The sequence below is a fragment of the Cnephaeus nilssonii genome, assembly GCF_951640355.1.
Source record: "Cnephaeus nilssonii genome assembly, chromosome: 7".
Lineage (NCBI taxonomy): Eukaryota > Metazoa > Chordata > Mammalia > Chiroptera > Vespertilionidae > Cnephaeus > Cnephaeus nilssonii.
The window spans coordinates 53,478,781-53,504,437 of NC_137078.1; the positions used below are offsets into that span (position 1 = coordinate 53,478,781).

At 40.2% G+C, this 25,657-nt stretch overlaps 2 pseudogenes across 2 annotated transcripts; both read left to right on the forward strand.

Moving 5' to 3' along the window:
- The first annotated feature begins 20,011 nt into the window (after positions 1 to 20,011).
- Positions 20,012 to 20,362, forward strand: LOC307103847 (protein kish-A-like; annotated as a pseudogene). Its single transcript has one exon. The product of its transcript is annotated as a protein kish-A-like (transcript).
- Positions 20,363 to 21,899: 1,537 nt separating this feature from the next.
- LOC307103472 (nuclear nucleic acid-binding protein C1D-like) lies at positions 21,900 to 24,895 on the forward strand (annotated as a pseudogene). Its single transcript has 2 exons — positions 21,900 to 21,905; positions 24,427 to 24,895. The product of its transcript is annotated as a nuclear nucleic acid-binding protein C1D-like (transcript).
- Positions 24,896 to 25,657: the final 762 nt, after the last annotated feature.

Sequence of the window (25,657 nt, forward strand, 5' to 3'; positions counted from 1 at the left end):
GTTTGTGATTTAAAATGTTCTGACATTTCTACCACTTACCAACATTTGGGGGATATTCAAATTTTTTAAAATCCTAAGAATTTAAAAATCAGAACTTTCCAAATACCCATTTAGAGCAGTTTCTTGAACTTTGAAGGATCACAAATATCTTTATCAACCTATTGAAACCATTGATTTTTTTCTTCTTAAAAAGTGCATACGTACATTTGCATATAATTTCAGAGGATTCATGTGGATTTTCCTTACCTATTGATATATCAGTTAGGGCAGTGGTCGGCAAACTCATTAGTCAACAGAGCCAAATATCAACAGTACAACGATTGAAATTTCTTTTGAGAGCTGAAAACCGACTTCTGCGCATGGGCCACGAAGTTTCAATCGCACTGTACATGCGCGCCCGCATGTGGTATTTTGTGGAAGAGCCACACTCAAGGGGCCAAAGAGCCGCATGTGGCTCGCGAGCCACAGTTTGTCGACCACTGAGTTAGAGCATCCATGAACCACAGGTTAAGAGCCTTTGATTTAACATACTGGTAAGGTGTGGCTTCCTAGAGGAGCAGAGTATCTTCCCACTAGGGTTGCCTTCTTCCTAAAAATCGTAAGCAGAAACAATTTATCTCCCCCAGAGCTGTGCCAGAAGCATCATTTTATGCATCTATTTTCCCTAGTCTAAAATCTTTTTATAACTCATGTGTTTCTATAAGAATTCTTGAATTGTCCAGGCATTCTTAAATTTTCCCTCATGTTATTACAGAATCTGTTTCCCAGGCTTATTTTCCAAATTTAATTTCTGTCTGTGATTTGGTGTTTTTAGCCAATAATTCAAATACTCAAAATATCTTACAATGCTTTCAAGAAATTTTCTCAAATTATTTATCTTGCTTTTAGCTTTTCCTTTTTACATACTCTTCCTGGGGAATGAAATGCCCTTAGCTTGAATCTAATTCTTCATTTTTGTCTGCTTAGAATCTATGGTTGTTTTCTATATATCAGAACAGGAAATGCAGCATGTCTTATAAATTGGTAGATTTATTTGTTCATTAAAAACGTATCAGTTACTCATATCCAAATACATTATATTAAACCCCCCATACTTAAGTTTTCTAAATTTGCCAAGAAATACCTTTAAAGTATTTACTTATTTATTTAGTAATTATGTTTTAGTATTTATGTATAAATTAATATTTTATTATTTTATGTATATACTAGAGGCCCAATGCACGAAATTCTTGCAAGGGGCTCAGCTCTCACAGCCATGACAGCTGCCTCGGCCCTCGCAGCCCAGGCTTCGTTTGGAAGGTCGTCCAGAAGAACGTCTGGAAGGTCGTTCAGCTGTCCAGTCTAATTAGCCTATTATGCTTTTACTAGTAGCCCGTTTGCACGAAGATTCGTGCAATAGACCTTCATTCACCTGGCTGCCTGCACCAGTTTTCTGCCGGCACCGGGGACCCAGGCCTTGGCTGTGGCCACCGCCTTCTGCCTTTTTCAGGGTCGGGGCTTGGCCCCGGGTGGTGGCCTTGGGCTCAGTGGCACCCAACATCCTTGCTAAGGATCGCAGGAGCCGACCCCCAGTGGTTTCCTGCGATCCATGCAGGCTGCCCACTGGTGCCCAAGGCCGGGAAAGCCTCCGCCCCAGGCTTTCCTGGCCTTGGGCTCGCCGCACACAGCGTCCCTGCTACCGATCACAGGAGCCGACCCCCAGTGGTTTCCTGCGATCGGTGCAGGCTCCCCGCTGGTGCCCAAGGCCCGGAAAGCCTCGGCCCCTGGGACACCTGTGAGCAGCGGGAGGGGCGGGATGGGCACGGCCAAGCCCCCCCAGGTGGCCGATCGACCCCCGGGACCCCCCGTGAGTGGCGGGAGGGGCGGGATGGGCCCGGCCACGCCCCCACAGGTGGCCGATCGCCCCCCGGGACCCCTGGGAGGGGCGGGAGGGGCCAGCCACACCCCCCAGGTGTCCTATCGACACCCGGGACCCCTGGGAGGGGCGGGAGGGGCCCGGCCACGCCTCCCCAAGTGGCCGATCGACCCCTGGACCACCGGGAGGGGCGGGAGGGGCCCGGCCATGCCCCCCCAGGTGGCCGATTGACCCCCGGAACCCCCGGGAGGGGCGGGAGGGGCGGGAGGGGCCCGGCCACACACCCCCGGGTGGCCTATCGCCCCCCGGGACCCCCGGGAGCGGCGGCATGGGCCCGGCCACGCCCCCCGGGGGTGCCGATCGCCCCAGGCACCCCCGGGAGCTGCGGCATGGGCCCGGCCATGCCCCCCCGGGGTGCCGATCACCCCAGGCACCCCCGGGAGCGGGGCATGGGCCCGGCCACTGGGCACCGGCCATCTTGATCTTCTCAACGGCGGATATGCCACCCGGAGTCCCGCCCCCAGCCTCCTGCTGGCCCAATCGTGGGCATAGCGGAGGTGCGGTCAATTTGCATGTTTCTCTATTATAAGGTAAGATTATTATAGATTTAATTTCCTCTAAAAAAATGAAAAAAATACCCTAAGAGATGTAAGTGGAGAAAAATATCTACGGAGGGCCATAAAAGTTAGAGCTAAAAGAGACAGAGGTTGTTAGACACCCTCATTTTACAGATAAAGAAACTGGGTCCTATCAGATTTTGACAGCTTACTTAAGGTAAAAACCTAGTGGAAGAATTATGATGAAGAGAATTGGTACAAAAAATAATGCAATAAAATGCCTGGTTTTGCCAGTTCTTCTTTAATGATAAATACAAAGCTAATCTTTTAGTGTGACAAATAGTTTGTCTCTAAATTCAATGTCTCAAAATCCACTTACTTATTCCACCCTTGGGAGAGAGTGGGGAAGTATGATTGAAATTTCCCCATCCATGCACAAATTACTGTATTCTTTATTAACATCTCTGTTTAAGTCTTTTAATATACTACCAACATCAACCTTAAAATAGAAAGAAATACACTCATTGGGGAGAGTCAAAGAGATTTCCTGACTGTTGTAAAACCTGGGATAGAAATTGGATTTTACACTTCAGTAGGACTTAAAATTTCTGCTGATTTAAACTCAAACCCTGATTTTTACTTTCTCTATCTTCTACTCAACTATTACCTGAATCCTTGAAGAATTCAATAAAATCTTTCCTTCTTCCCTAAGCCTCTATCAACTTCTGCTTTAATAGTGATGCAGCATGCTTATTAAAAGGGAAGACTTGGCAAAAGTTGTTTTGGTAGAAAGTTGTTTTACTGGAGCATAAAGTTGTTTTACTAGAAGGTTGTTTTTATCCAGCGCAATAAACTACCCCACTGTCTAAAACTACCAGGCCCCTAACACCTTAAGTCACTGCAGTGTTAAACCTGCCATGTCCTGACTTTTAACTGTGGCCATTAAAATGGGGGACATTTTAATGGTAGATGCAGAGTAGTAAATTTTTATCAAACTCTTTTTCTTTTTAGGATTCAAAATATGCATGCTATAGGTTAAATAGCTTAGATGTAAATAGTACTGACACTAGACATTACACTGCAGTGTTAGATGTTTGTTCAGTAGCTTGTCTCAGGAATATCGAAACCGTGCTGTTTCTGTACTAATGTTGACAGACTCAGTCATTATTACCTTCTCCTGGATTAACTATAATTTTACCTTTCCTACAGAACCAAGGACAAGCAAATAGACTTCTCTAATGATAGCAACTTGTAAACACTGATTTGCTGTGAACCTGAAGATCCACTATCCAAAGGTTGCACTCCTATTATGTCCTATCATCAGCCAAGAAGAAATCCATTGCATTGGCAACAACTTTAATGCATATCATCTATCTCCTTCTGATAATTTCCAAGAAGTGCTTCCAAGATACTTCTTAATTAGCACCATTATCATGTTTTCTTAAGACAAAAAAATCCATGCAATATTTGCCTCCATCCATCTATAATAATCTTAAATAAGGCTATTTAACACATGGATGCTTGTGGAGGTTGAAATATATTACCTGGTATCTGGCTATAAAAAAAAAAAAAAACAACCTTAGAAGTTATCAGGCATGTGATTACCTGGGAATCTACTATCACACCTTAGGTAAATGATGGGGAACCATCAGTTGCACAGCAACAAATTAATGTTGGTTAGTTAGGGACCTGAACTGAGGAATATTTAGTGCATTGGTACCCTCCACTGGCTTGGAGCTGGGCCATATGGAAAAGCAATCCTCCAAGAACCATTTGCCACCTGTAAGGAGCACAAATGACCATCTCCTACCAACAGCAAGAGAAGATGTTTTTGAAGGTCAGCTGTCATGGTAGCTCTGAAAACTTTGGGCAACATAAGGGCTGCATAGAAAGCTTGGTTTTCCCTGAGTCTGAAGAGTGTTTCCAGCTTTTATTTATTTACTAGAGGCCCAGTGCATGAATTTTTGCACCAGTGGGGTCCCTCAGCCTGGACTGCAGGATCAGGCCGAAACTGGCTCTCCGACATCCCCTGAGGGGTCCCGGATTGCAAGAGGGTGTAGGCCAGGCCAAGGGACCCCACCGGTGCACTATCGAGGCGGGGGAGGGACGTGGGAGGTTGGCCAGCTGGGAGAGACCATAGGAGGGCTCAAGGGCATGTCCAGCCTATCTTGCTCAGTCCCAATCGGCCGGACTCCAGCAGCAAGCTAACCTACCGGTTGGAGCATCTGCCCCCTGATGGTCAGTGTACATCATAGCGAGCAGTTGAGCGGCCTTCACATATCATTATCATATTATGCTTTGATTGGTTAAACAGACAACTGGATGACCAGACACTTAGCATATTAGGCTTTCATTATATAGGATTTTAACTTTGGTGGGAAAGTGGTCATTTGAACGACTCCAGAAAGGCATGTACGCTACCTCAAGACTAGGTCATTGAAGATATTTACTGCCTTTACACCTGGTAATGTGGTTATTTTAAGGAAGTGATTTGATAAATAAAAAGAATAAGGTTTGATTCAAGAATGTATTTTCACATTATAATGTAGACATAAATATAATGAATCAATGGAATAAGGCAATGGTTTGTTGGATCTCTAAATACCAACCATCGCTCACAGAAGGTCCGGAAGATAGCTTGAGCAATAAGTAGTGTGGAACTAATAAGATCAATCTTAGATAGTTCCATTGGTGGATACTCGCCTTTCCTTTCTGAACACTGTTGGCTTTTGCACTTTTCTAAGAATCTGTTGCTGCCCTCTGGTGGCCAGGGGATTCCCACAACAGAGCCCCTCTCCTTCCCCCAATAAAAACTCACCTGCCAATGTGCCTTGCTTTCTTCTATTTACAGTTATAAGAAAAGATATTTAAAGGTTTAAATTAATTTTTATGCGGCACTCTTTTTCAAGCCAAAACAACCCACCAAACGTTTAACAGAATGTAATCATTTTAAGTAACAAAATCATATTTACTGATTATATTCACATTTTTTTTCAATTGATTTTGTGTGTCACCATATATACATTTATACATATACACACTATAGTACATAAATATGTAATGTCATATATGTATATACAAACTCAAAATGGATTAAAGACTTAAATATTAGGCTCAAAACCATAAACTCCTAGAAGAAAATGTAGACAGTAAAATCTTGAACATCTCTCTTGTCAATATTTTTCCTGATATATCTCCTCAGATAAGGGAAACAAAAGAAGAAGAAAAAATGGGACTACCTCAAACTAAACTTTTTGCGCAGCAAAGACAACCATTAACAAAACAAAAAGGCAACCTACGACGTGGAAGAAGATATGCACCAATGATGCATCCAATAATGTTAATATTCAAAATTTATAAAGAACTCATGCAACTTAATATTAAAAAAAACAATTCAATAAAAAAGAATGAGCAGAGGACCTGAATAGACATTTTTCCAAAAAGGACATACAGATTGCCAATAGGCATATAAAAAGATGCTCAATGTCACTAATCATCAGAGAGATGCAAATTTAAACCATAATGAGATATCACTTCATACCTGTCAGGATGGCTATCATCAATAAATCAACAAACAATAAGTGCTGGTGAGGATGTGGAGAAAAGGACATCCTCATGCACTATTGGTGGGAATGCAGACTGGTGCAGCCACTATGGAAAACAGTATGGAGGTTCTGCAAAAAATTAAAAATGAGACTAGTTTATGATCCAACAATTCTACTTCTGGGTATGTATCCAAAGAAACCCAAACACTAATTAGAAAGAATATATGCACCCTATGTTCATTGCAGCATTACTTACAATAGCAAGCTATGGAAGCAACCCAAGTGCCCATCAATAAATGGGTAAAAAAAATGGCAGTGCATATATATATATATATATATATATATATATATATATATATATATATATTGAAATATTACTCAGCCATAGTGTAATCTTACCATTTGCAACAGGTGTTATGTTAAGTGAAATAAGTCAGCCAGAGAAAGACAAATAAATAACATATGATTTCACTTATGCAAGGAATCTAAAGAACAAATAAATCAACAGACAAATGAGAAACAGACTAATAAATGCAGAGAAGAAACTGATTGCCAGTCCAAAAGGGGTTAGAAGACTAGATTAAAAAAAAAAGATGGAGGGATTAAGAAGTACAAATTGATAGTTACAAAATATCACAAGATATAAAGTACAGCATAGGGAATAGAGTCAATAAGTACTGTAAATATTGTAGGAATACTTTGTAAAGAATCTGATTTTCTAACCACTATGCCATATACCTGAAACTAGTACAAAATAATAATGAATGACATATGTAATTGAAAAATAAAATTAAATTTAAAAAGAATCTCCTAGTGAACTTTTAAAGTATGCTAATGTCCAGGCCCCATCCCAAACCAATTTAATCCAGTCTCTGGGATTGAGTTTAGCCTTCTATTATTTTTTAACACTCAGATTATTCCAATAACCTGGCAATAATGGAAAATATAGAGGACCACTAAATTAAATCAACCAAATAGCATAAGAAAATCAGCACTCGGTCATAAATCTGATCTAAATTTTAGTCCCAGCTCTGCTTTGAATAGATTTATGGCATTTGGTAAGTTGCCTAACCTCTTGGACTCTAGTTTTCTCAAAGTTAAAGTGAGATCATTGAATTAAATCATTCTTAAAGTTAAAGTGAGGAATTAGATCATTTAACATTTTCTTTCTAAAGGTACATTAGAGACTCATCTTAGCATGCCTTTATAAGATTCCCTATCCCCTTCATTGTTTGGGGCCTGATCTGCCACTCTTAGCTTACCTCGCTTCACTCCAGCCTTAGTTAACCTACTTTAGCTCCTTGATCACCTGTAAGCTCCCTTTGCTTCACAGTCTTCATTTACTACATCCTTTCATTAGAAAACACTCTAGGACATCTCCCTCCTCCCTTAACTAAGTCAATGTCATTTAAGCATAATAATTTTTTTAATGTCCTTTTTTCATTGATTTGAGAGAGAGAGAGATCAGTTTGTTATCCCACTTATTTATGCATTCATTGGTTGATTCCTGTAACCATAATTACTTTTGACATAAGATTGTTCTCCTTGGGGTCATAAGGGTACTTCAAACAGATGAATATTGATGGACCCCTACATAACATAGTAATGCAATCATATAAAAAGAATACTCATATTTGTGTTCTACCACCAGGTCCTATTTAATTAGAAACTTGACCAAATTTAACCCATTAATTTCAATATCTAACTCATAAGTCATTTCCAGAATGAAAGGCAATGAGAGATAAGAAAACACTTTCAAAGATTTTTAAAATATTAACCTAAAATATCATTAACACATACTAGAGAAGATGGGATAGAATGTAGATTTTTCTCAGCAATGCTTTGCAAGGAATTCTGGAGGCCATGAATTTTCCTAGGTAGATGAACCTGTCATTAAGAAGAGTCTCTTGAGGGATGACTGAGAGGTCAATTTTGTGACAAAATTATGGTACAAAGTTTGTTGCCCATATTATTTCCCATTCTCAATAATTACTGCTACTACAGTGTCATTTTTGAAAAGGTCAGGAAACGGAAATACATGCATCAGACGAGAACGAAGGATCTACTTTCCCGTAAACTCTACAAATGAGTACGTCAGGGTCCCAGTGAGAAAAGACCTTTAAACTCTCTCCGCATTCTACATCAGGATAATAACTGTGGGAAGAAGTGGGAGGACAGATTATATTTTAAAGACACTACGGGAGTTGTAGAGCAAGGAGAAAAATCTTGTTATGCTTTCCACAAATGCCAGTCCATTTTACTAGGAAAGCATGTTATATAATCACTAGAGGCCCGGTGCACAAAATTCGTGCACTTGGGAGGGGTCCCTCAGCCTGGCCTGTGCCCTCTCACTGTCCGGGAGCCCTGCGGGGGATGTCCGACTGACGGCTTTGTGGGCCTAAGCCATCAGTTGGACATCCTTAGCATTGCCATGGAGGCAGGAGAGGCTCCCACCACTACCGCTGTGCTCGCCAGCCATGAGCCCAGCTTCTGATTGAGCGGCGCTACCCCTGTGGGAGCACACTGACCACCAGGGGGCAGCTCCTGCGTTGAGTGTCTGCCCCCTGGTGATCAGTGCACATCATAGTGACCAGTCATTCCACCATTCGATCATTTGCATATTAGCTTTTTATTATATAAGATACACTGTAGATGAGGCCCACTAAACCATAAGAAATGCAAAAAATTCACTGTTAACTCATTCTCGAATTGCCCCACTTAAAATCAAATTGCCCCCCCCTGTGGGGCATGTGCTGCACCTTGGGAACCACTGGGCTTGACACTTTTCCTCGCTGAGCTTCATTTCTGAATACATATGCATATACCATGGGAATTGTAATCTCTTCTCCGCCTACCTCACTGGGTTGTCATGAGGAGGTTCTGAGCTAATAAACCTAGAAATGTTTCATCAAGTAAGTGATGTCTAAACGGGAAGAGATTGTTATTTTTAAGCCCACGGGTACCCTCGCAGGAAGCAGGTGCTGCTTGGGGGAGGAGGGCATGATTGTTTCCTGGGACTGTAGCTATGGAAGCTTTGCAGAGAGTTCCGCAGTCCTCGGAGGGGCAGGCTTTGGCCAGCATCCTTGTAGTGGTGGTCATCCCTGGAGGTGCTGACAGGGGGGGGGGGGGGGGGAGAGGGGGGGAGTAACTGTCAAACCTTCCTGCTTGGTGCCGTTCTTTAAATTGTACGTGGCTGTTTCGCAGCTGTACCTGTAATCTCCTGGAGCGGGGCGGGGACCAGGGCGGGGCCAAGCAGGCTAGGGGGTGGGGGGTAGCGCCCCCGGTGAGATTCAGTGCGCTTCTGCTGCGGAGAAGGCGCCGCTGCGGTTGGGGGGGGATGGGTCTGACCCTGGGGGGCTGCTCAGGCCTGCCTCCAGCCAGATCTGGAGTTGTAGGGAGGAGAGGTGTGCCTGGTCCCAGCGGAGGGGGCCCGGAAGTGGCGGGCCGTGGGCCCTGGGTGCCTCAGGGGCACTGATGGGTCATCGTCGGTGAGCTATTGTTGTGGGTGCTCCTGGAGGGGTGGCGGGGGAAGAAATCGGGAGTCAGAGGTGCGGGCTGCAGCTACCCCTGAGGCTGGGTCTTCTCCCCATTCAGTCAGCCTCCCCATCGCCGGGGGGGGGGGGGGGGGGGGGGGGGGCGGGGGCTAGGGTAGCGTGTCCGTGCAGGGGGATTGAAAGAGCTCCCTGTGGCCACTTCCTCTTCCTTCTTTGCAGTCCAGGCTCCTATCAGGCACTCTCCTCAGACCCCTGGGAACTTGGCTCCAGCCACCCTGCCCCTCCGTGGTTCCCTGCAGCCCCCGCCCCACTTGGTTCTCCCCAGCCGCCCACCTGTCAGGAGGCTGCGGGGCGCCTTGCTGCAGGCAGTGCATTCCTGGGGCAGGGGGTGGGGGTGTGGGGAGCAGCTCCAGTAAAGTTTAGTAACCCCAGGTCAGCATCAGGATTCAGCTGCTGGGCCACGGGGGAGTCTGCCTGGGCAGAACAAAATCACGCTAGACCCGGAGTTCCGCCCCATGGCCCCACAGCCCTGCCCACCCTGTAAATGGTCGTGATGTGATGTGATGTGTCCCAGATAATTTGTATATTCCTCTATTATATATATAGATAATATAGATACAGAACCAGTTGTGAGAACATTTAAGAAGTAAAAGTGTATTCTGCCAAAACCGGTTTGGCTCAGTGGATAGAGCATCGGCCTACGAACTGAAAGGTCCCAGGTTCAATTCCGGTCAAGGGCATGTACCTTGGTTGCGGGCACATCCCCCGTGGGGGGTGTGCAGGAGGCAACTGATCAATGTTTCTCTCTCATCGATGTTTCTAACTCTCTATCCCTCTCCCTTCCTCTCTGTAAAAAATCAATAAAATATATTTTAAAAATAAATAAATAAAAATTAAAAATAAAAGTGTATTCTAATGTATCCCCTTCCATCCTTTACTATTTCTCCCTTTATGGAGCCTTGATAGGCACAGAATGACATTGAGTTACACCTGGCTGCCCATGATAGCATATTATTATGCCCTACTGAGTACCACTCATGCTTCTCCAGCTTACTCAGTCCTTTTGCTATTTTACCCAGCAAGATACAAAGCATAAAGAATGGGGGAAAAACACAGTGTTTGTTCCAGCTAGAATATTATGATCTGTTTGTGACTATGAAGCAGAGAAATGAAGGGAAAGTATGGGAAAGTCTCTGTATATATGTCAAGGGACAAGTGGGAGGTTTGGCTTTAGTGGGAGCAGTCTATAATCACGGGAGGAAAATAAAGAACATATGGGTAAAAAATGAAAGTACAGTGAAATGAAACTTTGGAGGAGCGATAACTTAGTTGCATTATGATGGGTTCTTATTTTCTTGGGATATGAGTAAATTCACCACAGGGAATTAGAGAGGAAGTAGTTGATATTGGTGGCTGATGGAGAGAGAAGGTGGGAAAGCACCTCAGAGTCAGAAAGCAGATTGATTAGGGAACTCTAGTAAGAAGGCTGGATAGTTAAAGAGGCAATGAAGGGTAGTAGAGGCAAGACCTTACTTGAGACTTGTTTGCAAAGGTATGTCTCCAGAACTTGTACCGCATTCCAAGCTGATGGGGTACAGTGGGGAGCAGGCAGGTAATTGGTTTTGCCAGTTAAGTGAGACAGAAGGAAAGGGGGTAACAAGGGAGTTGAGGCCCTTGAACAAGGAGTCTGACCTGAACAAGGAGAACAATGAAAAGCAGGAAACACTGGACAGGAAAAAAGTGTTGGAGTCAATGAATTTGAGGATAATACATTCAGGTGGACCGATTGCCATAAAGGAGAAAAAAAGAAAGAAAGCAGTATAGAAAAAGGTAGGCTGCTTATAATTGAGGTTTCAGAGGTGCTACTATTACTGATGTTGACAATGTTGATAGTACTATTTTACAAACTTTTCAGACCACAACCCTCACAAACAAAAGAAATGTTACATAGATATTTAGTACACATATACATATTTTTACAAAACAATGCTTATCCTTAAATATACTCTGATATTTTAAATTCTATTCCATTCTCATTTTAAACTTCTAGTTACTACATTAATCTCAAGGACTACTAATACATCACAATCTGAAGTTTGGAAAACACTGGTCCAGGATAGTTCCAACAGGGGTAGCTGAGAGAACCAAAGATATAATTAAGAAAATCATGGACCTCAGCAGCCAGTGTGTTGAATTAATCATCTTTGTTGGTACTGAAGTTGGCAAGAATAATGATAGAAGTACTGGTAGAAATAAAAACATTTAACCAGATATGAAAACTTTATATTAATTAATCTTGCCAATGAAAATAAAATTATAAGAAATGAATGGCTAATTTTATTTTTTATAAATAAGAGTATAAGATTTAAAATAAAATAAATCAGATTTTTTTCTATTTTTGGTTCTGTAACACATAGGTAAGATTTAATGTACACTTTAATGTTTTAGTTTTTTTTTTCAAATATATGACAATTTTAAATTGTGTTTGTTGACAAATCATGCCTTTTTTTTTTTTTTTTTCTTAGAGACCGAGAGAGGCAGGGAGAGGGAGAGATAGAAACATCAATGAGAAAAACCAACATCTATTGGTTGCCTCCTGCACACCCCCTGCTTGGGATCAAGCCCAAAACCCAGGCATGTGCCCTGACTGGGAATCAAATTGGTACATGGGTCAACGCTCAACCATTGAGCCACACCAGCTGAGTGACAAATCATGCCTTTTCTGATTAGGATGTGTCACATATAAATGGGAAACTGTTGACTATTTTTAGTTTTGTTTTTATGTTAGTTGACATATAACATTATATTAGTTTCAGGTATACAACACAATGATTTGATATTTGTATATATTGTGAATAAGATAGGAGGTTATATATCATGTGTAAAACAGACTTGGTTTTACTTTCATGTAGTTGTAACCTACTTTACAGTAATGGCATGGAATAAATAATCGAAAAATAAATAAATATAGAGGTGCAACTTATGATAAGAGCAGTAGTGTGCTATCTGAGAGAGAATGTGGATAGCGAAGTGGTATTTGAGAAGTCCTCTTTCAAGAAATGAAGTGTTAGCTGAATCCCAAAAGATGAGTAAGAGATGGCCACATGGCAAAATTACTTGTCATTCTATTCCATACTTTATCTTTCAAATGAGAGAGCTAAAATAATAGAATCTCATGATGGGATGGCCCCTTAAAGCCCTTCTAACCCAACAACTCTTCTGATTCTTCAATCCTTTCTAAGATGTCTCTGCTCAAATGTCAATATCATGGTAAACTTGCTCCTTTTCAAGAGCAGTTAGTGAAAGTTTTTCTAACTATTATTTTAGATGTTTTCTCACACATTAATTCATTTAATTCATTACCCTATGAGAAGTAATGTTCCCTAATTTGTGGAAGAGAAAATAAATGGAGTTGGCTTTGATACACAATGGTGCTAGTAACCACCACCTCCTTTCTCTGAACTGTTACTAATGGCAGGATTTTCTTGGCCTGATGTGGCTCAGTGGTTGAGCATAGACAGAGGAACCAAGCGTCTGCTGGTTCAATTCCCCATGAGGGCACATGCCCGGGTTGCGAGCTCTATCCCCGATGGGGGCGTGCAGGAGGCAGCTGGAAGCCAATTGATGTTTCTCTCTCATTGATGTTTCTGCCTCTCTCTCACTCTTCCTTCCTTTCTAAAATCAATCAATCAATATATATATATTAGTGGCAGGATTTTTCTCTGATGCACCAACATATGCAAAGCAGCTGTGTGGGTCTAAGGGGAGGTTACAGGGTCATGGGACAATATTTTTGAGTAACCATCTGGCTCTAATCCAGCATAAACTCACATTCATGACCTCATTTGCATCATGCTCCAACTAAATCTAGCCAAGTGGTAGATGTCACATTCCTTATTTACCCTCATTCTCTCTAATCAATCATCTCCTAGTGAGTGTTACTAGGCACTAAATCTGGGAATAAAGAGTAACGTTAGCAGAATGTAAATAAACTTGAATGGAAAGGGCAATTAGAGAAGAACTAAATTCCTTGGCTTAAATCAGGATCCTACTCAATCTGAATGCACTAGTCTTGGGAATACTAAAAGAGTAATTATATTCCTCCATCTGCCCTTGGCTTGTCATAAAAATAATATAAACATATCACTTGGAGTGCAAGTCAGTGATTGGTGGTGGCAAGAGGGAAGTCCACAGCGAAGTCAGAAGTTGTGAGACAAGTCCATGTGCTCAAAGAACATTCCAGAGAGGACACAGGGAAGGAAAAATAAGACTTAGCATAGTATTTATCATAGGTTAGAGGACATTGCCCTCTGAAGGGGGAAAAGGGAAAACTAGCAAACTATGTAGATGCACATCATTATTGTTATCATTATTATTAAAATTACAAAATTCGTGCACGAGAGGGGGGGGGGGTGTCCCTCAGCCTGGCCTGCACCCTCTCCTATCTGAGATATCTCCCTCACAATCCAGGACTGCTGGCTCCCAACCACTCACCTGCCTGCCTGCCTGATTGCCCCTAACTGCTTCCGCCTGCCAGCCTGATCACCCCCTAACCACTCCCCTGCCAGCTTGATTGATGCCTAACTTCTCCCCTGCCGGCCCGATTGCCCCTAACTGTCCTCCCCTGCCAACCTGGTCTCCCTTAACTGTCCTCCCCTGCAGGCCTGGTTGCCCCCAACTTCCCTCCCCTGCAGGCCTTGTCCCTCCCAACTGCCCTCCCCTGCAGGCCTGGTCACCCCCAACTGCCCTCCCCTGCAGGCCTGGTCACCCCTAACTACCCTACCCTGCTGGCCTGATCATCCACAACTGCCCTCCCCTGCCAGCCATCTTGTGGTGGCCATCTTTGACCACATAGGGGCAGCCATCTTGTGTGTTGGAGTGATGGTCAATTTGCATGTTACCTCTTTATTATATAGGATATATATATATATATATATATACTAGAGGCCCATTGCAGGAAGATTCCTACAAGAATGGGGCTTCTCCACCACCCCGCTTGCTTCCCTCCTGTCTCCACCACCCCACTTGCTTCTCCACAGCTTCACTCCCTTCTGCAGCGCTTGGCTTCCTTCTATGCTGTCTTCAGTCTTCACTCTGCACCTGCATATGCAAATTAACCGCCATCTTTGTTTGGTTAATTTGCATACTCGCTCTGATTGGCTGGTGGTCATAGTGGAGGGATGGTCAATTTGCATATTTCCCTTTTATTAGTGTAGATATATCAGTATCATTGGATAATCAGCCCTCAGCCTTCTTCCATTTTTCTCCTCTTTTATCTCCTCCTTGTCAGCATGCCCTTTTCCTTGCCTTTCTGGTACCTTATGACTTATGAAGCTCAGTCTATTGATTTCATTATAACTTCTAGACAGTTTGTATTCAGGTTAAGAGCTTTGTTCAGTATTTTTTTGTCTTATTTGCTTATATAATTGTAGAAAATTTTAAAATATTTTATCTTTACTTTAAGTTGTTCATTCAAATTTGTATTCAGGAATTGTCATAATACAGGGAAAACTTAAAATCTTGCCCATGTTTCAAATAACAAATCTTAAATGTTTTCTTTCCTCCAAGTTAACTCCTCAGAGACAAATCCTAGCATCTCGAAACATCTCCAAGTCTGGTCTTACTAGTAGATGGCATGAAGAAGAGCCCTCTGGGGGAATCTGTTGGCTTCATACTTAAAATCTATTCTCCTGGCAACTCTGGAAGTACAGATATGTTCCAAATAAAATTTCTCCCTGAAGATGTCATAAATCCAATATCAAGTTCTCACAATTTCTAAAGCAGAATAATTTTATCCAAATTTCCTTTCCGCTGAATCTCTTTTATTGGCTTCTGTAGCATACTGACTAATTAATCAAATCCTTTCTTCTGTCAAACAAATGTGGCCAGAAAGTTCTTAATTCTAAGGAAACCTTCTCAATACATATTGTTCAGGATAAACTAGGCTATGCTACAGCAACAAATAACCCCACAATCTCATTTTTACAACACACTAAAAGTTTCTTTTGCCTCACATCAGTGTGGGCTGATTAACTCTCCTTCAAAAGTAATGCAGGAACTCTCACTAGGTACACACTCCATTAGGAACATGCGAACCCTGTGGTTGCCATGAAGAGAAGGCTAGTATAAACGGTCTTTTTTAAAGGTCACACCTGAGGAGAGGCTTAAATCATTTCTGCCCATATTCCATAGCCTCAAACTAACTGCATTGGAGACTGAAAAATATAGCTTTCAAGTGTGTCCAGAAAGAGAAAATTACAGGGTACTGTCACTGCTACACATTATAATCCTTAATCCCTAGGAGTAAAAAGGGAATTTCAGAACCAAAAATTCTATGAAATATATAATTAATTCTTTTCTAACACTAAAACAATTTGGAGATTGATTTCCCAATGATTTTCCTAAAATCTAGCAAGATAAAAAAAAATGTATTGATACATATACTAATATACATGCATACATAATACCTTTATTCATCTATCCATTCAGGCAATAGTATTTTTTATATAAGAAAAAACATGTGCTTTGTGGTCTGATATTTTTCCATGTAATAATGCATCTTAAATATTTTCCCATATCAATATATGTATTAGCACATAATATAGAACACAGAATGTCATTTTTATAGTTGTAACTACTCACGGTACTTCCCTATTGGAAGACAGATTGTTTTCAGAGAACTCACTTAAACAAGTATATCTTTGAGTATATATGCAATTAACTCTTTCAGATAGATTCCCAGAAGTAGTCAATTGTTGGGTTCAAAAACTAAAAATTAATGTTAGTGACCAGCTGGTGTTGCACAGTGGTTGAGCATCAACCTATTAACCAAGCGGTTTCTGGTTAGATTCCCAGTCAGGGCACGTGCCAAAGTTGTGGGCTCAATTTGCAATAGGGTGTGTGCATGAGGCAGCCAAGCAATGTTTCTCTCTCATCAATGTTTCTTTCTCCTTATCCCTCTCCCACCCTCTCTTTCTAAAAATAAATTTTAAAAATATTTTTTAAAAATTAATATTAGTGCCTACTTGTGATAAACTCAGCCAAGGTGACTGGTATATATTTTCTAATTGATTTTTGTTTTGTCTTAATTGCTTAACTTTAATTATCTTTTTGTATATGTGTTTTATTATACGAACATATTATCTAGCTTAACTTCTAGGGTATTGCTCATAGCATTTGTCAAGTCTAGAAGTAGGAATAAAAGCAAAAGCTGGAAGGAAACGAAATATAAGAGAGGAAAAAAAGCAGATTTTAAAAAAGTAAAAGGGAGGGAGGAAGTGAAGGAAAAAGAGGAAGAAAAGGAGAGGAAAAAATATAGATCGAGAAGTAGACATTAAAAGGGGAAGCAGGGCCAAAACCGGTTTGGCTCAGTGGATGGAGCGTCGGCCTGCGGACTCAAGGGACCCAGGTTCGATTCCGGTCAAGGGCATGTACCTTGGTTGCGGGCACATCCCCTGTGGGGGGTGTGCAAGAGGCAGCTGATCGATGTTTCTCTCTCATCGATGTTTCTAACTCTCTATCCCTCTCTCTTCCTGTCTGTAAAAAATCAATAAAATATATTTTAAAAAAAAAAGGGGGGGGGGAAGCAGGAAGGACCCCTTGGACAATAAATAGAATGATGTTTCAAATTATTTTTCCAAAGCTTGATTAACATTAATACCAAAACCCACAAGAAATAGTACAAAAATAGAAAACTACAGACTAAACTCATTTTGGAAATTACCTAAAAAATTCTAAATAAAACATTGGCAAATAAAATTCAGCAAAATATTAAAGAACAATTTTCGATGATCTGGTCTTTGCCTACCTCTCTCAGTCCCATCTCTCACTACTCACTCTCTCTTGATAGTATGCATTAGCTTCATGCTGGGAATGCTTCCTTACTTCCTCTTCACCAGGCTAACTCCTCATCATTCTTCAGTCCTCAGATTAAGCATCTCATCTTCTGGGAGATTATCTTTGATCCCAGAATGGATTAGGTATTCCTACCATCTATCAAAACACCCATTACCCTTTACTAGTATTATGTTGACTTCTGTAACTGTCTCTCTCTCCTGATAAATTTTAGGGCCTGAAGACAGAGGCCAAATGACTCTTGTTCAACCCTACACACCAGATTCAAGTACAGCGCCAGCAAAGACTAAGAGCTCTGCACCCTTGGAACCAGAATCTGAATTGAAGGAAGTTGTGTTGTAGCTTCTTTCAATCTAGAGGCTGAAGTGTCACATACACAATTAGACCTCCTTAACGACTAAGACAATTTCTCAAGTCAAGCCGAGTAAAGCAAACAGGTGGAGTCTCCTGTCATTTTCCACCCTGTGACCGCTCATCAGGATTTCTCACATCACAAGAGGAAAAATGTGGCCCCATTTCCCTACTAGTGGCCTTCGTGGCTCAGTAAGGGAACCTCGGAGTGGTGCACACTAGACCAGGAAGGGTGACTGGAGTCCCTGGGTTCTCACAGAGAAAAAAAAAAGAAGAAGAATTTTCCACAACCAAGTGAGATTTGTGCCACAATAAATTTAATATCTAGATTTCCTAAATACTGCAGTATCCCCAATACTTAGAACAGTGCTTTGCACTTTGAGTAAATATGCACTAAGTTGATGAATAAATGCATGAATAATGAAAATCTTCCAATATAATTAACCATGTTCATAGATCCAAGGAGAAAATTTATGTGATCATCTCTATAAATGCCAAAAAGGCATTGATAAAATTCAGCATATATTCCTGATTTTAACCAATAAATAAGTAATTAAATCTTGATAAAATGAGATACTTTCTTAACATTATTTTAGGTAGATAGATTGAGAATCAATTAAGAATCCATTAGAAGCAATGACAAAATTCATTTAGGTGGATCCTACCACATTACTGTAAAAATTAATAGGAGTTGTTTTTCTATTTTATTTTATTGGGGTGACATTGGAAAAATATATTTTGTATTTATTTCAGAGAGGATGGGAGAGGGAGAGAGAGATAGAGGGAGTTACCCTATCAACAATTAACATGATAACATGAGAGAGAATTATTGATTGACTGCCTTCTGCATGCCTCCTACTGGGGATGTGCCCCTGACTGGAATCGAACCCAGGACCTTCAGTCTGCAGGCCAACACTCTATCCACTGAGCCAAACTGGCTAGGGATTAAAATTAATGATTTTAAAATATAATAGCATTTATACAGGTAATTAGCAAGATTTAGATAATTGAAATTTTTAAATTTTACTAAGGGACATTTTAAAAATTTTATAAATATACATATATCTTGCTTTTTAATAGAAAAGCTTTCAAGATTACTATAATATTCTATAACTTCCAAGCCAACTTAAGAAAATTATATATGTAATATTTATATACATATATTTACCGGTCATGTTGATAGAAAAGGAACTTCAGGGGTACTACAATGTTTTTTAAATGTATGTGCCAAGATAGCAAGACTAATTAGAAAATTTCTGAAAAAGAATAATGATTAAGGTCTAGCCTTAATAAATATTAAAACATACTCTCCAATTCCCACTGCAGCATAACAAACCACTTCAATACTTAGCTGTGTAAGATAACCCATAATTATGTTCATGAAATTTTGGGGTCAGGAATACAGGTTTGTTGTTTCTAGTGTTAATGTAAGAAACATTCAAACCTATAAAGAATTCTTGTAAGTTTATTTGAGCCAAGCTGTCGATATTTTCCTTGCCGGGAAGCAGAATCTCAACGTTTTGAGATAATGCTCTGGAGAATGGCTGTTTTCCACCTAGTTTTATAAATTCCCATCAAAAGAGGAGATGTAAATGGGTTACATGAAATCCATTGGTGATAGATTACGGAGGTGGGGAGGTTGGAGAAAGCATAGGGGGTGCGGGAGAATCTCTGGGGTTGGATAAAAAGTAAAATGATAGACGTAGGCTTCTTTTACATAGGGGGTACAGGATAGTTAACAGTCAACAATTAACATGATAACAATTTGTGGTTTTGCCCTGGGACATTGGTTGTGCCCTGAGGGGTTCGGGAAAAGGGAAGTTACAAGTTGCCTGGCATTCCAAAGGTGTGTTATCATAGATGCAAAAAGACATTAGGCTCAGTTAAGATAGAAGTTGATCTTTGTCAGGGAAGATACTGGCCAAGGACATGACTACCCACTATAAATTGCTTTTTAATTTAAAAGGTTTTAATTACTAGGCACTTAATCTGGGAATAAAGAGTAACATTAGCAGAATGTAAATAAACTTGAATCGAGAGGGCAATTGGAGAAGAACTAAATTCCTGTTATTTTTTCCAAACAAGGTTATGTATGAAAAGAAAAATACACTTTAAAAAATTAATATCAAATCACTCTAATCAGGTTAGGGACTAAATAACCACATTCTAATTTATAAACTCCTTTAGCTTCTTTGAAGAAGAAAATCACAGAAAGAGATTTATGTGTCAGTTCCCAGAGAGAAAGCTAATAAAGTTCAGGGAGGACCATGATCAAAGACCTACCCTAAAGTCTCACTGAGTTTTTCCGCCCCAAGCCCGGAAGGGTGATGTGGCTGGGGCTTTGCCAGCCTCACTATGTCTACCATTTTCAATTCTCAGAGTCTGTTGACTGTAATTTTGCTGCTTGTATGTACCTGTGCTTATATCTGATCCTCGGCACCCAGCCTCCTGGACAGAAATAAAACTGGATTGTTGGGTATATTTTGGAAGTGCACCAGAATTGATGAATGGAAGAGTCCTTATGTTGCAGTATGCTGTATAGTGATGGCCTTCAGCATCCTATTCAAGCAGTAGCTTGGAAAAATACCTGAATTTAATTGCCATCAGATTTCAGTATAAAAAGGGGACTTAGCTGAAGAAAATAATGCAAAGAATAGATAACTTTGTTTCAACATTGAATGAGATAAATTCCCAGCTGCTGTTCTCTATTTTATTATTGGACCAATGTTCTATATAATTAGGATGTAACCATTTAATACTTAAAGAGTTTGTAGCAATCAATCTCAGTACTGTCACTACAAATATTACATTCTGCAAATGTCATTTCGTTGTGTCCAATACCAGTTTTTAGTGAGGTATCTCTTAGACACATAGTAGAAAAATTTGGTAAATTATTCAAGTTCCTTTCACTGTGACTTGGAAGTGATATATCTTTATATATTGAACTAGCTTTTTTATTGGAAAAAAATAGAGTTCAATTTGTGTTGCTAAGGGTTGCATTCATATTTAATAATACTTGCTTTACCTCTGGCCACACCATTTTGAGCCAAAGTACCTCTACTCTTAACGAATTCTGTAGTTTATAGCAGGTTTTTAAACTATTTAAAATAAGCCTATGCAGTTCTAAGGAGAAAGATAAATGAGATGTGACTTGAGTAGCATTGAGAAAGTGTTCATATTTAACATGAAAGGATTTAGAATAGCTGATTGGTGTAGTCGCTTCTGTAGCCTCTCTGGTTTAAGTATGGATAAATGTCTTAAGCATAAATTTGACCAGCTGTCATTCTCTAAGTAAAATTACATTCTTAGAATAAAAAGAACAAAATAGAACAATTATAAAATGATAATCCTGTATTGTGTAGAGTCAGATCTCCCCTTATTTTAATTACCCTAAAATGCAAACTGCATTTTTGTTGTTTTTTAATACAGCACTTTGAATCTGGAAAAAAATAAAAATAAAATAAAGTCTCACTGAAAGACAACATCCAGAAGTTAGATCCAGTCTTCCTCTAAGTTGTAGTTTCACGCATACACTGTTTTTCAGGGACACAGAGGGAGATCAAGGGCAACAAGATGCCTTTAATTCATTCTGAGTGACAATGTAACCGCATACACAGGTCTTTTTGTGTAACATTTACTAACGTTGCTGTAATGGGGTTTTAGAAAGGAAGTACTATTTGTTTCATTATGTATTAATAAAGGTTAGTGCATGTCTCAACTTTTTCCTAGTAAAATATGCTTAAAGGTGAACTCAAGCAGGCTATGAAATTGAATCATCCACTGCCTTCAAGGGAGATAACAATCAATTTTCTGGCACCTCATATTTATCCTTGAAATTATATTAAATGCTGAAATATTAGGTCTCATAGGTTTCACTTGCTTCCTACAATGTAATGCTAAAGCATTACATCACTCAGTCTGCTTCCTCCTTCTGCCCAAATCTATTTCTCAGAGTTTCTGGCAGGACTGAAAGGTTGTACCCAAGATGATTACTAATGTGTTAGATTATTAAAAATTAAGCCCCCCAGAGGTTTTTTTTACATTCATTTTTCAGGAGGATTGTTTAGGACACCTGAATTAAAGGCTACTTCTTGACCACCTTAACCTTGAATTGCCCCATTCACAAGGCTGCAAGACTATCTCATATTCTGGGCATTTTAATGGTGATGTAACTTACTGACTCTAAAGAAATAACCATCTTTACAAGGGACAGCCTATTTAATCCTGGAATAAATTAGGCTCAATGTTGGTCAGATAGGAGACAACCAATATGACTTAGAATGCATGACAAAGTTTTTATCATCATAATTGGCCTGGGCTGTGTGAACAGATTGTAGAACAGATGGATAAAAACCATAACAAAAATAACAACAAATTGCACAGCTGCCCTAAACATGAATATATGAAATTTAGCCTTTTTGTTATGCCCTAGGAAAAGCAGAAGATCCCAGGATACTTATACAAAGATGTTTAGTATTCTCCTCTTACATTCACAGCAAGAACCGGTGATCTGACAATGCAGTTGAAATCATCAAAATAGCTTCTATTCATCTTCTGACATTAATTGTGTGACCTTGTGGAAAACCACTCAAGCTTTCTGGTATAAGTTTATTTGGTTGTAAAATTGGTGGTGGTTACTATATCTTCTACATCCCCTTACAAGTATAAAACTCCAAATTCTACGTAATTTATTATGAAGCATGTAACATAGGAGCTTTGCTTTGTTTGTTGCTGAATTTGAGGCCTTAAAATTGTGCCCAGTAGATAGTAAATCCTGAAAAATGATTTCTTGCATGAATATAGTCATAGTGAAGTGTTTGTTGAATAAATGCATATATAAAGCATGTGTAACCTTTCAGTTTCTTAAGACTGTATTATATTTACATACAAGGAATATGTTGAGAATAATTTTTTAAAAAACTCCCAAAGTACCAAGAGCTAAAGTCCATGATATAAAAAAAAGAAGTTAAAAAATGGGCAATATTTTCTAACTTTTTTACTTCATAAAACACCTAATCATTAATATATGAGCAACCACCTTCAGTGCAACAGATCAAGATCAATAAAAACTGGTGAGTGTTTGGGGAAAAGAAAAAAGTATAAAAAGACTTTATAAAAAATCTTAGAATCTTTAAATACACTGCTCTGCCCTAGGCTTTGAAGAAGACACAGAAAATAAGTCTCAAAGAGAGATTTTGCTCATGAACATTTAAAAATCTTATTAACATATCTAGCAATCTTATTAAAGATCACACAGACCACACAAAGACCTTCATATTTCTCATTCATTGAACCAATATTTCCTGAGGTCCTATTTCTATGCCATGAATGTTTTGGGCAAAGGAGAATAAATTAGTGAATAGAATATATTAAAATTCTTGCCCTCATAGAGTTTATATTCTATTAAGTGAAGGAGATGTTAGGGAGGAGGCAGACAATAAATAAAAGTCAATATACACTGAGTGGCCAGATTATTATGATCTCTGAATGCATAATAATCTGACCACTCAGTATATATTAGAGGCCTGGTGCATGAATTCATGCATGGGTGAGGTCTGGCCAACCTGGTCAGGGGGAGGGGACATGGGCGGTTGGCCGGCCTGCCTGTTGGTCGAACCCCTGGTCTAGGGGACAATTTGCACATTAGCCTTTTATTATACTAGAGGCCCGGTGCACGAAATTCGTGCACAGAGGGGGGTTGTCCCTCAGCCCAGCCTGTACCCTTGCCAATATGGGACCCCTCAAGGGATGTCCGACTGCCCGTTTAGGCCCAATCCTGGGATCGGGCCTAAACGGGCAGTCGGACATCCTTCTCACAATCCAGGACTGCTGGCTCCCAACTGCTTGCCTGCCTGCCTTCCTGATTGCCCCTAACCGCTTCTGCCTGCCAGCCTGATCACCCCCTAACCACTCTGCTGCCAGCCTGTTTGCCCCCAACTTCCCTCCTCTGCCGGTCTGGTCACCCCTAACTGCCCTCTCCTGCAGGGTTGATCACCTCCAACTGCCCTCCCTTGCAGGCTTGGTCCCTCTCAACTGCCCTCCCTTGCAGGCCGGGTGCCTCCCAACTGCTCTCTCCTGCTGGCCATCTTGTGGTGGCCATCTTGTGTTCACATGGGGGCAGGATCTTGGACCACATGGGGGCAGCGATATTGTGTGTTGCAGTGATGATCAATCTGCAGATTACTCTTTTATTAGATAGGATAGGATATACACTGAGTGGCCAGATAATTATTCATTCAGAGATCATAATAATCTGGCCACTCAGTGTATAGCATATGAGATAGTGATAGGAGGTATAGCAAAGTGTGGGTGGGTAAGGAGTGGGACAGGCTGTTCCTTTAAATAGAATGGTCAACAAGGCCTTGTTGAAAAGTTGACCTTTCAATAAAGACTGAAAGGAGAGGGGGAGTCTTTATATACTGGGTGGGAAGAGCATTTCAAGCACATAGAAGAGCAAGTGCAAATGCCCTGAGAGAGGAGCATGGCAAGTTTCTATGAGAAACAACAAGGAAGCCAGTGTGGCTAGAGGAGAATGACTTGGGCGAGGGTCAGATGAGATGAAGTCAGAGAGGTAACAAAGGCCAGACTGTGCAACGCCGTACAGCTTTAGGAGTTTGGCTTTTACTCTGAGTGAGATGGGCAGCCGTAAAGGGTTTAAACCAAAGAGAAGCATGATTTAACTTCTTTGTAACGGGATCACTTTGACTGTTCATTTAGAATTGGTGGCCTTTCCCAAGTGAGAATACAAGAAGCCAGCAGTCTGCCATTAGAAGAGGGCCCTCCCCCATCAAACTGGTACCACTCTGGTCATAACGGCAGGAGAAGAACTTAATGAAGACCATCCAGCAGGAATTCATGAGCATTTGTCAACATTTGCAAATCCCATCGCTGCTGTAGATGACACGCTGAAGACCATGATGTCTGTCTCTAGGAATGAGTTGCAGCAGTTGCACCCACCTGAACAAGCAAAAGTGGATTTCCTTTCTGCTTACACATTAAATTCAATGTTTTGGGTTTATTTGGCAACTCTGGAGTTAATTCTAAGGAACATCCAGTAGAGCAGGAACTGGAAAGAATCAGAATATATATGAACAGAGTCGAGTCAAGGAAATAACAGACAAGAAGAAGGCAGCCGAGCTGAACAGAGGGGCAACTTCAAGATTTGTAAAAAATGCCCTCTGGAAACCAAAACCTAACAATGCATCCAAAGTTGCCAATAAAGTAAAAAGTAAAAAATAACCTTTGGCTTTGATGTACTCATGTTCAAAAAGTACATCATTTTTATTGTTTTACACAAAATAGATAATTATGTGACAAGGCACAGTTTAAATGTATTCTTCATTGAATTCATATATAAAATTTACATTTAAGTTTGTAATGCTAAATACACTTTTCTCCAGAAAAATTAAGTTATCTTTATTGACTTTCCTATAGAGCACTGTGAGGTTTTTAACATTGTGGTATATTTTATACTTATACTTTACCATCTCTCTTGACAGGACACTTATTTCCTTATATAGGTCAACCTTTCAAGTATCATTTTATAAGCAACTATGAAATTTAAGTTAAATGTTCTTTGTAAGCATTTGTCTATTTTAAATGAATAATGACTTCATGAAGCATGTTTTCTGAAGGCTGAAGTTATAAATGCATCTGTTTTCACTATATACAAGAAAAGTGAAATGACTTCAATGTCATTTTTTCTGTGTTCTTACTTTATCATGCTTTAATGATTTGGAGAATTGCTTCATTTGACATTTGAATGGTGAATTTAAGGTTTTTAATTTTTGGCACTTTGCCTCTATGTCCCATTTAAAGTGAAACATATTCTCTTTAATTGTGGATGGGAAATGAGGTTGTATATTGATGGCTGAATTTTGGCAAAATGGTTATGTCTTATCAATAAAGTCTGTAAATGCAGTGTAAAAAAAAAATTAGTTTTAGCCCAGCCAGTGTTGCTCAGTGGTTGAGCATCAACCCATGAACCAGAAGGTCACAGTT